Source organism: Zea mays, chromosome 6, assembly GCF_902167145.1.
Source record: "Zea mays cultivar B73 chromosome 6, Zm-B73-REFERENCE-NAM-5.0, whole genome shotgun sequence".
Lineage (NCBI taxonomy): Eukaryota > Viridiplantae > Streptophyta > Magnoliopsida > Poales > Poaceae > Zea > Zea mays.
The window spans coordinates 31,627,078-31,640,122 of NC_050101.1; positions in this window are offsets into that span (position 1 = coordinate 31,627,078).

Sequence of the window (13,045 nt, forward strand, 5' to 3'; positions counted from 1 at the left end):
TTGCTTCGCCGTCGTGCCGTCAATGGGGTCCAGGCACAGTGCTTGCTCTGCCGAGGCTGGGTGCCGAGGTCCTTTCGTTTTGCTTTTGTTAGTCACCCTCCTGCGGGGAGGAGTACTGTGTTTATCAAACTGGAGAAACCTAACGGGCGGCTATGACCTCTAGGGAATCTTTGTAAAAGCTACGTAGTGATACCCTGCCGGACCACCTAGGAAGTGATCAATGGGGAGTCATGATCCCCGGGCAAAACGGGAATCACGGCTCATGGGTAAAGTGTGCGACCTCTGCAGAGGGTAATGAAACTGATATATCAGCCGTGCTCACGGTTAAGAGCAGCCTTGGGATCCTCTTTGATTAGAGATACTTCGATCAGAGATGGTTGGTTTACAGATGATGATGAGGATGGTTATGATCATGCTTATGGTAATGGTAAGTGGTATTCTTTCCATTTGGAAAGGGTACTTTGGGTTAAGAACTTGGGTTAATGCTAAAACCTGGCTTTCTACTAGTAATAATAACCTGACCAACTAAAAGCAACTGCTTGACTTAACCCCACATAAAGCTAGTCCACTACAGCCAAACGGGACATTTGCTGAGTACGTTGATGTGTACTCACCCTTGCTTTCACAAAACACCAGGTTGCCTTTGGTGCAATCTATGCTCAGGTAAACAAGGCGTCGAGGTGGATCTCCAGGAGTTCCAGGACGTCGACGAGTTCGAGGATTAGGCTAGCGACCTCCCCCAGTCAGCTGCCTGTGGTGGGTTGTTTACGTTGGCTACGTTTCGATTCTGTGTACTTTGATTTATATTATGTAAATGACTCTAGTTTGTAATATTATTACTTACTCTTTATTGTATTCGAAGCATTGTGCTATGATGAGTCATTTATGTAATCGCTGTGTACGTGAATTACTGATCCTGGCACGTACATGGTTCGCATTCGGTTTACCTTCAAAACCGGGTGTGACACCCATTTGCCCTTCTTGTCGTCGAGGAGCATTTTCTTGATCGCTGTGAAAATCTTGTCGTTGGCGCGCTCCACGACGCCGTTGGATTGTGAGTGGTACACTGAGGCGAAGGCAAGCTTGGTGCCAATGGAGAAGCAGAAATCGCTGAAGTCTTGGCTGTCAAATTGCTTGCCATTGTCAACTGTGAGCTCGGACGGGACTCCGAACCGGCAAACAATGTTTTGCTAGAAGAATTTCTGGGCAGTCTTCGATGTTATTGTGGATACTGCCCTCGCCTCGATCCATTTGGTAAAATACTCGATGGCGATGAAGGTGAACTTGAGGTTCCCTTGGGCCGTGGGGAGTGGCCCGATAATGTCCAGGCCCTAGCGCTGAAGGGGCCACGTGTGGGTGATTAGCTTTGTGAATTGCGAAGGGCTTCCCGAGCGTGGAGAAAACTTATGGTAGGCTTCGCATGACCTTGTGACCCGATTTGCGGCGCAGATCATGGCGGGCCAGTAGAAGCCTTGACGGATCACCTTTGCATCTAGGGCCCTAGGCCATGCGTGAGAGCCACAAGTCCCGCTGTGGACTTCGCGCAGGATTTGGATGCCTTCGGTCTCGGTGACACATTTAAGCATGGGTTGGCTGACCCCCTTCTTGTAAAGCTGTCCTGCGATGAGTGTGAAGTCCCGGCTTTGGTGTTTGAGGCGCTTGGCCTCGTTGATATCGGTTGGATGATAGTACCCCTGCAGGAACAAGGTTATTGGTGCCCGCCAGTCTTCGGTCATGATGAGGTTGACTATGCGGTGGCCCTCGCTGTCATTGGTTATTTGGAGGCCCTCTAGGCTGCGAACGGCTGGTGTGCCGATGACATGGTAGAATACGTCGGAGGGCAGGGCCTCGCCTCTGGCGGGCTGCCTTGGCCAATGCGTCGGCCTCCTCATTCTTGGCTCGGTCCACGTGCTGCAAGGTGAAACCTTTGAATTGCCTCTCGAGACTGCAGATAGCCGCGAGATACTGCATAAGTCCGGGGTCCTTTGCTGCGTAATGACTGCAGCTGCGCCTGCCCCCGCATGGCACCATGCGCCGTCGCAATGGATGGTCCACACCTTCTCTGTGGACGTGTCCGGCTGCGTTATTGGTCCGGTCCAGTCGACGATGAAGTCTGCCAGGACTTGTGACTTGATGGCTGTCCTGGGCTCGAAGGTGATATGGTAGCCGAAAAGCTCGGTTGCCCATTTGGCGATCCGGACAGATGCCTCTGGATTTCTAAACAATTCTCCGAGTCCCCTGTCTGAGGTGACCCATAACTTGAACGCTTCAAAATAATGGCGCAATTTGCACGAAGCCATAACAACTGCGTAGGCGACTTTTTCCAGTTCCGTCATGTTGCATTTTGATGTCGTGAGTACTTCAGAGACATAATAAACTGGACATTGCCTGATCGTGCCCTCTCTGTCCTGCTCTTGAACCAGTGCTGCGCTGCGAAGGGTCGATTCCCAAGCTGTGCCCGATGATAGAGCGACTAACTCCGACCAGGTCGAGGGCGGACCAGGCGAAGACGTCTTTATTTTTGGACAGACAGCAGAGGAGTCTCTCCTCGTCGTGTGAAGTGAGGTCTTCGCTGATGATAACCGTTTGTTTGGGCGTTGCCTGGTCGAGGGGAACAATCTTGGTCCCATCGTTGCTCTACAGCTGTGCCTTTTCATGCTCTTTGGCGGTTGGGTTGGCAGACTTGGGGACCTCGCGCTGGGCCGTGAGGCAGTGTACGTTCCTTTGCCCAGGAACGAAGTCTCTTTATATGTTGCGCGCGGCCTGCTGTTTGCCGTAGACTGTGATCGCGCCTTGCAGACCCGGGACCTTCATGCACAGGTAAAGTCTGTGAATGGCTGCCTCAAACTTGTTGATGGAGCCCCGACCCATTATGGCATTGTACGGGTACACCATGTCGACGATGTCGAAAGTGACTTGCTCCCTTCATGCATTGGATGCTACGCCGAAGGAGAGGGGTAGATCTATTTTGCCGACAGGAAAGGTGCCCTTGCCACCGAAGCCATACAGTGGGTTGTCCGAAGGTTTGAGCAAGCTGTGGCTGATGCCCATGCGGTCGAAGGAGTGGAGGAAAATGATATCCACCTGGTTGCCGTTGTCAACTAAGACTTTGTGCAGGTCCCAGCCTGCCACGCTGCAGTTGATAACCATGGCGTCGATGTGGGGTGCGCTGCGCAGGTCGACGTCTCGGGCGTCGAAGGTCAATGGCACATGGGACCATTTTGTCTGCACGACTGGACCAGTGACGGTGACGTGGTTGATGCTGTGGTAGTGGTCCCTCTTCTATCGCTTTGTGTCGAAGTCAGCGCTAGACCCCTAGTGATCATGTGAATGACTCCGCGATACGGCTGATCGGCGAAGTCTTCTTGCTTTGGGGCTTGGGGTGGTTGGGGTGGTGGATGTTTTGCTGTTGCGGGTGCGGAGGTGGGAGTGGGGGACGTACGATTTGTACCTCCTGGTGGTGGTGGTATGCGTGGTTAGGTGGATGTTGAGCGGGGCCGTGGTTGTGTGGTTGAGGGAGTTGTTGATATGTGTGCGCGACAACTCTAGGGTTGTCGGCTGGTTGCGCCCGAGACATCCTGTCTCTGGTGGCCTTCGTTTCTGGGCAGTCCCTTGTAGGGTGCGTGCAGTCTTCGCCGTGGAACAAGTAGTAAAATCTGTGCGGCTGCTGCGCCCGTCCCCGGCCTCGACCATGAGTTCCGTTTCCGTGGCCCTGGGGGAGATACTCTTGGCGGCGAGGGGCCTCACCAGCGGGGTGCTGGTTGGCGATGTTGTGTACCTACTGCTAACTGCGGCTGTCCCGACCGGAGTCTGCCTGTGAAGGCCTCGTCCACGTACGGCTGGACTGCGGAGGGTCTTTGGGTTTCCTCTGAGACTCGACTTTGCGCTGGTGGAGCTCTTCGGATCTGGCATATTTTTCGAACAGCTGATACAGCTCCTGGAGGTTCTTGGGTGGATCTCTGATGCAGTGGCTGTAAAGGACGCCAGCCCGAAGGCCACTAATGGTGTAGTGAATGGCTATTTGGTCATCAACCGAAGGCGGTTGTGACTTGAGAGTCAGAAACTTGCGGTAGTACTCCCGCAGAGTCTCTCTTTCCAGCTGCTTGCAGAGTGACAGTTCAGCCAAGGCGTCGGTGTCTGGGCGGTACCCTTGGAAGTTGAGCAAAAATTTGTCCCGCATACTTCTCTAGGAGTCGATGGACAACGGGGGAAACCTGGTGTACCAAGTGAGAGCCGGGCCTTCGAGGGCGATGATGAATGATTTGGCCATCGTGGCGTCGTCCCCTCCGGATGATGCAACTGCGACTTGGTAGCTCATGATATACTGTGTTGGGTCAGTGCTGTCGTTGTACTTGGGGTAGGTCCCCGCCCTGAAGTTGGCGGGCCATGGTGACACTTGCAGGTGCGGCGCCAGGGGACTTCGCTCGTCAAGGTAGTTGACACCTTGGAATGCTGTGGCGTGCGGGATGGTTCCGCGCTGAGGAATGAACAGGTCTTCGAATGGCGCGTGCTGTTGGAGGGGTGGGCCTTGTTGCAGACCAAGTTGGCCTTCGCTCTGCATGAGCGTAATCTCTTGCTCAAGCTCCTGAGCCTTCGGCTCCTCGTCGCGTATCATCTGGCGCACCTTGGCCTGCACAGAGACACGTTGGCGCTTGGCCTCGAGGATCTCCTTTTGCTTCTGGAGGTTGCGGTTCTTGATGCGCAAGGCCCGCAGCTGTAGCTGTTCTTCTGCTGAAACGCCGATGACTTCGCCATCCTCAGTGGCGTCCGCACCCTCCGGTGGAGCGAAGCCTGGGGGAGGTTGCGATTGTCCTCCAGAGCTGCAGGTGCGGAGACTGCCTTCGGGTGTGGGTTGTTCATTGCGCTGCCTCTTGCTGAGTGTGTCGTCTTCGCAGGCTTCATGGTGGGTGGCGTCGACAAGGGCCTTGCCCTTTTTCTCGGCCAACAGCGCTGCCTTCGCTGCTTCGTCAACGGATGGGGCTGCCTTCGAGCTAGCTCTCTTGGGTGCCATCGCGGGTGGTTTTTTCGTAGCACGAACGGTGGGCGCCAAATGTTGGAACTTGCTCTCCCGAGCAAGATGATCCAATGGGGGAATGAAAGTAATGCAAACAAGGTTTTAGCTCAGGAAGGCAATTGCTCTGTTAATCTAGCCTCTCAAGGGCACTATGCGGGGGTATTTATAGGTGCCTGAGTGCCCAGCGTCTTGGATTAAGGACGCATGTGCCCTCAAGCGCCCAGGTTATCCCCGGAATATTCTTATAAAGCAGGGTTACAGACTGTAATTACAGAGAAGCCTTTACAAATTAGGCCTGTAATGCGCAGCAGCCATGCGGGGCCTGTTACAATGGGCCGAATTACACGTGGGCCTTCGTGTTGGACGAGGGCGCGGGATGGGGCGACCTCGTCATTGGCCTTTGTCCTGCAGCGTGTTGGACGAAGGGTGGAGACTGCCCGTCGTTTTGCCTCCGTTGGTGCAGCGAGATTGGCGAAGGCATCGAGCGAAGGGTAGCGTCTTCGCCTTCGCCCCAACAATATCTTGACAAGCTAGTTAGTCCACATGGTTTGTGATGGACGTCAACCACCAAAATTGATTATAAGAAATGATTAGCCCATTTCCCTTTCAGTAAGATCTAAATAAATTTTGGGATTAGCTCATGGTTGTTACCCTAGGATGAGATAAGCAAAGTGGTTGAGATAAGTAGGCTTATTAGGACGAGATGAATCTTTGAGAACAAGATAGAATCTTTTGAGATTAGTTAGATCTATTGAGATAAGATGAAAATCTTTTCGAGATGAGATGAATCTATTAAGGTAAGAGAGTATCTTTTAAGAAAAGATAGATCTATTAAGCTTAATATATTTTAGTGGGGGATAATCTAAGTTGTCTAGTTACCTTATAGACATAATAATAATTATCATTATTATTATTATTATACCTATGTGTATATGTAGATGTAATTGTGGATATTACTCTACAACCCATCACACTCAATCAAAGATCCAAATCAGACAAGTATCATAAGAACAAACATTGAAGTACATAGACACCTATAAAAATAGTTTTGTTTTTGTTCCTAAGAGTAGGTCTCCTATTCCTAAAGGTCACTTTAGGTACATGATTTCGATGTGTGAAATCCACTTTTGTCTTTAGAAGCGAAAAAGTAAGAGTAATCAGAGTAAAGCAGCAGTGGATGAGAATTAGAGCAACAAAGGTAAGTAGATAATGGTTGTCCAGTTCTATCTAGGTCTCGTCCTACAGTCAACATCCCTCTGATACCACTTCTGTCACACCCGGGTTTCGGAGCACCAAGACCCGGGCGCAAACATAATCACCAGGTGTGCTGGGACCAAGTCTCACACATATGATGAATCAAGGTACAGAAACGAATGTCACATCTTTACTATATAATAGAAGTTCTGTACAAAATAAATAAATAATTACATCATACACGATTCAACATCCCAAAGTTGACTGGGAGACAACGGCCTAGACCTCTCACAAACTCGTCACAGCATCCTCCATGCGCCTCATCCTGCGGTACCTGTTCTTGACCTGTGGGGGTGTGAGACAGCAAGGGTGAGCTCACATACGTTCATCGCTCAACAAGTTGTTGGGAATAATTTGCATGAACTCGCCAAAGGTGGAAGCTCATGTGAAGTGTAAGGCTTACCAAAGAGGATGGTTAAAGCCGAGCATAGCTTTTAAAGTTGGTCAAAATTTTATTAACAGTTGTATAAGTAAATACCAACCCAAATAAATAGTAGATCAAAATTGATAACAACACCTGCGATGCAATGCATATGACAAATTGAATTTAGTTCCATAAACTAATCATGCGAGTGTACGAGCCACTCATGACCGTAAGCACGGCTGATATACCAGTTTTACACTCTGTAGAGGTTGCACATCTTTACCCACAAGTCATGTTACCCATCTGCCAAGGGATCGCGACTTCCCATACACCTCTACTAAGGAAGCGAGGCAGGGTAACACTACGAGGCCTTTACAAAGTTCCTCTACAGAATACCCGCTACAATTTCTAGGAAGCTCCAATGCAGGGACCACTCGCCTGACCGCCATGCAGCAAAATCAACCCAAGGGCCTCCCTACACTGACCACTCCCCTACTGCCCTTGCCCCTTTCGGGTAAGGTAGTCCTCCACTAGCTTTCCTAATTAGTCAGCCAAGGGCGTCCCATACCACCCTTGTGGTAGCACTGTTTTCCCGGATGGTCGCTCCATGTTCCAATTAACATAATGATCTTATCATGAACAATAAATAACAAACTGATAATACAAGCATGATCATGAATAATGTGTATCTCAATGCCCCAAATCCACATATAGCAATAGCAAGTACTACCCAAAAGTTCAGTGGTAAACAAGGCATAAAGATAGTCAAACTAGGGTAACTTATTGGGTCCCACCAAAATTAACCTGTGCATATCATTATGATTAATAAGAACATTATTGGGTAAATAGAAGTGATCAAGGGCACAACTTGCCTGGGACTTGAGATTCTAGGTACCAACTTGCTCTTCAGGTGTCTCGTAACCTCGCGCTAGTCGTAGCAATACAAATAAACAGCGTATAGGAAAAATTAACATCACACCAAACATAAGAACAAATTGCATAATAATAATCTATGCGTCGCTACGAGATCATAGGTTCGAGAATCACTAAAATCGTAGTTAGGGTTGAAGAGTTATGATTTATGAAATATCTATGTGATTAAATATTAAACTATATTATAAATTGGTTAATACACATTATATGAGAAAATATACTCTAAATAATTCATTCAACTTTAATATAGATTATAACTTGATTAGAAATCATATCTTAGTCAATTATCATCATGGACCGAGTTAACTTTGGTTGGAAGCATCTACTAATAATAGGCTAACCACTGTCTATTTATACAGATATGTTTTATGGCACATATAATGTCAACACTGCGTAGGTATTTTTATTATGAAACTATCGCAACTGGAACGGGTCAAATCGGAGTTAAAACGACGAAGTTATGAATTATCTATGTTTTAGAATTATTTTTATACTCAAAAGTCATTTATTTTATATTTTCTTGAAAATCTGGGTGGTGGCTTCTAATACCAATGAGTTCGTGGTCTTCTGTGCAAACGTTAGGGCTGATTTGTAATGTTCTTTCTATTGTACCGGATCGCGGGTTGAATAAGGAAAAATGCAGGGGCTCTTTACCAAAAGATTATGGCCGAAGGGTCATCAGATATTCTGAACCATTGGATCCGCGATTTATGGCCCGAATCAGAAGGCCACATCACCCAACCGGTATGCGCCCCGGTCCCCACGATCCTGATCTAACGGCTAGGTGCCCACCCACTACTGGATCTAATCTCATCCGCGCTATTTGGATCGGACGGCCCACGACTCATCACCCTCAACCCTCCCCGAGCAGCGGCGCCGCCGCCATGCTCCCACGGCGGAGCACGCAGATGAACGCCGATCGGTTCCCCCCCGAGCACCCAAAACCCAATCTGACGGAGCTACACGCGGTATTTCTGATTGCGAGCTCAAAGAAGGGCATCTCACCGGTTGTCGCGGCATGGAAAGCACTCGGCCACGAACAGCGCGGCCCGCGGCGGAGGATAGAACGCCGACGAGCAATTCTCCATTCCCTAGACTTTGCCCATACACGACAAGGACCTGGAAGCCCATGGTATGCACCAGCGAGCGCCCTGATCACGCACAGGGACCCGAAGAGCATTGTCTGGGGTTCCTAGCGCGGTGGCGCCAGTTTCTCTTCCCTGTTTCAGCTTGGCGCATGGGCCCTCTGCTTAAGCCGATGCCCTGGACGAGAGGAGGTGGCCGGGTTTTATAGGTAGTCCCGTGAGGATCTCGGCCGGAGCAACAACCTACAGAGGGGAGCTCCATCGGATCCGGCGGCCGCGGCGGCGTATCCCAACCACCGGAGGAAGAAGGGGGTCCCTGACCCTGCGGGCCCACATGTCATAGACGCCAAGGAAGAGGTGAGGAGAAGGGCTGGCGCGCAGCGTCTGTTTGGGCCGGCAGGAGCACGGGGAAAAGGGGAAAGTGGGCCGTCCGCAAGGACATTAGGCCCGAGAGCCAGGGAGGAGTTCTTCTCATTTTTTATTCTATTTTTTTCCTAATTCCATTCCCAAATTTAAAAGCAAGTTCAAATAAAGCTTGAATTCAGAATGCGCAACCATGAAAATCTAGCATGCTAATACAAATTTTTTACTTTTATTTATTTATTATCTTGTTTTATCTATTCAACAAATGTTTTCTTAATATGAAACTCATATACACAAAAAGGGCACTATTTTAAGGGAAGAAAATATATCATCCTAAATCCTTTTATGAATATTAATTCTATCTAGTTTTATTTATTATCCCATTTTTTATTTCACAAGGAATGTTTTGCCAATTAGTATTCACAAAGGATGTTATATATAAAAAAACAATTTCTGATATACCACCATTAAGTATCTTAGTGGATATTCTCAAGTATTTGGAGAACTCTTTAAATCACCAAAACAAGACTTTGGTCGTTACGCTCGCTGAGACTGCAAGGAGCAGGGGCAGGAATTCTCTTTATCGCTCCCGAAGGTGAACAACTCAAGTATGCACTCTAGCTCTTATTTCCAGCATCCAATAACGCCGCAAAGTACGAGGCACTGATCCACGGACTAAACATCGTTGTTTCACTCGGCATCAAGAGATTAATGGTGTATGGCGACTCACTGGTGGTCATAAGCCAGGTAAACAAAGACTGGGATTACTCGATCGATTCAATGAACAAGTATTGTGCAACAGTGCGGAAGCTGGAGGACAAATTCAAAGGATTAGAATTCCACCATGTGGAAAGGGATCACAATGCAGCGGCTGACACATTGTCAAAGCTGGGATCTAGTCGGGCCCAAGTTCCACCTGGGGTTTTCGTCCAAGAAATATAGCAACCGAGTGTCGCCACAGATCAGATGGAGGAATGCCACGCTCTGAGTCAGGCAGAGGCAGATCCCAACGCCTGGAGAGAGCCAATCATCAGATACATAAGAAACGAAGAAGATCCAGATGATAAGGCTGCGACGGAGTGCATTGCTAGACAGTCGGCCCACTATACCATTATAGGGGGTCTGCTGTATAGAAGAGGTGCAGGAGGAGTCCTCATGAAGTGCATTCACTCGGCTACTAGAAAGCAGCTGTTAGATGAGATTCATGCCGGGCAATGTGGCATACATGCAGAGTCACGAACTCTGGTAGGAAAGGCTTTTAGGTCTGGGTGTTACGGGAAAACAACGAAGAATGATATAGCCGAGTTAGTCCAAAAGTGTAAGGCGTGCCAATTCTTATCAAAGTAGCAGCATCTACCCGCACAACAGCTGCAGACTATTCCTGTGACCTAGTCGTTTGCATGCTGGGGCTGGACATGATAGGACCCTTCAAGAAAGCTCAAGGGGGTATACTCACATACTAGTTGCCATTGACAAATTCACAAAGTGGATAGAATACAAACCCATTGCCTCTTTGACCGCAGCAAAGGCACTGAAGTTCATTCAGGAAATAATATTCAGGTTTGGAATACCTAACAACATCATTACAGATCTGGGATCTAATTTCACCAGCTCAGAGTTCTTCGACTTCTACAAGCAGAGGAGCATCCAGATCAAGTATGCATCAGTGGCACACCCAAGAGCTAATGGGTAGGTGGAAAGAGCCAACGGGATGATACTCGATGCACTCAGGAAAAAGGTATTCGACAAGAGCGAGAAGTTCGCAGGAAAATTGATCAAGGAGCTACCTTACGTATTCTAGAGCCTGCGAACCCAGCCAAGCCGAGCTTTGCACAGAAACACCCCATTCTTCATGGTGTATGTGTTGGAGGCAGTGTTACCAGCATATCTGATCTTTGGAGCACCCAGATTAACATTCGAAAGCATAGCCGAAGCAGAAGCGACTAGGCTAGAAGACATCGATGTACTAGAGGAAGAATGGCTAAGTGTGGTCATTCAGTCGGCCAAATACCAGCAGACCCTGAGGCGCTATCACGACAAAGCAGTACGACATCGATCCTTCACAGTGGGAGATTTGGTCCTCCGCCGAGTGCTAACGGGGAGGGATGGCACAAAGTTTCACCACCATGGGAAGGACCATTCATCGTCGTAGAGGTTATAACACAGCAAGGATCCTACCGGCCCACTCAAATGGACAACACCGAAGTGGGGAATTCATGGAATATTGAGCACCTCAGAAAATTCTACCCATAACAACGCCTCAAAACTCTTGAGGACGAGCTGTACTTTGTAAGTAGAAGGTTTCATTATCAATAAAGCTTCCGTGTTCCAAGGCATACAAGTTCTTGATCAACAACTGACCTAGGTCGGGCTCAACTCGAAATCAGCACGGCACTCGTACACGACTTAGGGTGATCACTATACCCTACTAACAAAGCAGTCGACTTAAGTCGGAAACACCTTAAGTCGCCACGACATGCTCACGCTTACACGACTTAGGGTGATCACTATACCCTACTAACGAAGCAGTCGACTTAAGTCGGAAACGCCTTAAGTCAGCGCGACATGCTCACGCTTACACGACTTAGGGTGATCACTATACCCTACTAACGGAGCAGTCGACTTAAGTTGGAAATGCCTTAAGTCGGCGTGACATGCTCACACTTACACGACTTAGGGTGATCACTACACCCTACTAACGGAGCAGTCGACTTAAGTCAAAAACGCCTTAAGTCGGCACGACATACTCACGCTTACACGGCTCAGGGTGATCACTATACCCTACTAGCGGAGCAATCGACTTAAGTCGGTGCGACATGCTCATGCTTACGCGGCATAGGGGTGATTACTATACCCTACTAGCAAAACAACCAACTCAAATCAGGAAACACCTCAAAGAAAAGCAACCCGCTCATATATCTGAGGGTGGCCTTAGTGCCCTGCTAACAACCAATTCAAGTGTAGCACAATTATATGCACATGAAATCCATGATACACTGTCTCGCTAAAAATACTAACTCAATGAAAAGTGTTTTTCATCTGAACAAATCACTGTGCAGGAGCATTTTTGCAGGGAGTCTCAACAGCAGGATGTCACACCCGGTTTTGGAAGGTAAACCGAATGCGAACCATGTACGTGCCAGGATCAGAAATTCACGTACACGGCGATTACATAAATGACTCATCATAGCACAATGCTTTGAATAAAATAAAGAATAAGTAATGATATTAAAGACTAGAGTCATTTACATAATATGAATCAAAGTACACAAAATAGAAACGTAGCCAACGTAAATTAACCCACCACAGGCAGCTGATTGGGGGAGGTCGCTAGCCTAATCCTCGAACTCGTCAAAGTCCTGGAATTCCTAGAGATCTGCCTTGACGCCTTCTTCTTTACCTGAACATAGATTGCACCAAAGGCAACCTGGTGTTTTGTGAAAGCAAGGGTGAGTACACATCAACGTACTCAGCAAATGTCCCATTTGGCTGAGGTGGACTAGCTTTTATGTGGGGTTAAGGTCAAAGCAGTGGCTTTTAGTTGGTCAGATATTTATTATTAATGGAAGCCAAGTTTTATCATATAACCAACCCGTGAATCATTTCCTCATCGAGGTAAAACATTATCATCATCGAGCCAAAACCATAAATAAAACCATTGCATCTCGAACCATTTGTATTTCTAATCAAAGAGGATCCCAAGGCCGCTCATAACCGTGAGCACGACTGATATATCAGTTTCTAATCCCTCTGCAGAGGTCGCACACTTTACCCACGAGTCATGATTCCCTTTCTGCCCGGGGAGAGATAATCCCCATTAACCACTACCTAGGTGGCCTGTCGGGGTATCACTACGTAGCCTTTAAAAAGACTCCCCTGGTGCATAGTTGCTCGTTAGGTTTTGCCAGTCGTACAAATGCAGTACACCTCACCAAGGTGGGTGACTAACAAAACCAAATCGAATGAACCTCTGCACCCCCCCTTGGCAGAGCGAGCACTATGCCCCGACCCCATTGACGGCCCTCAGGAAAA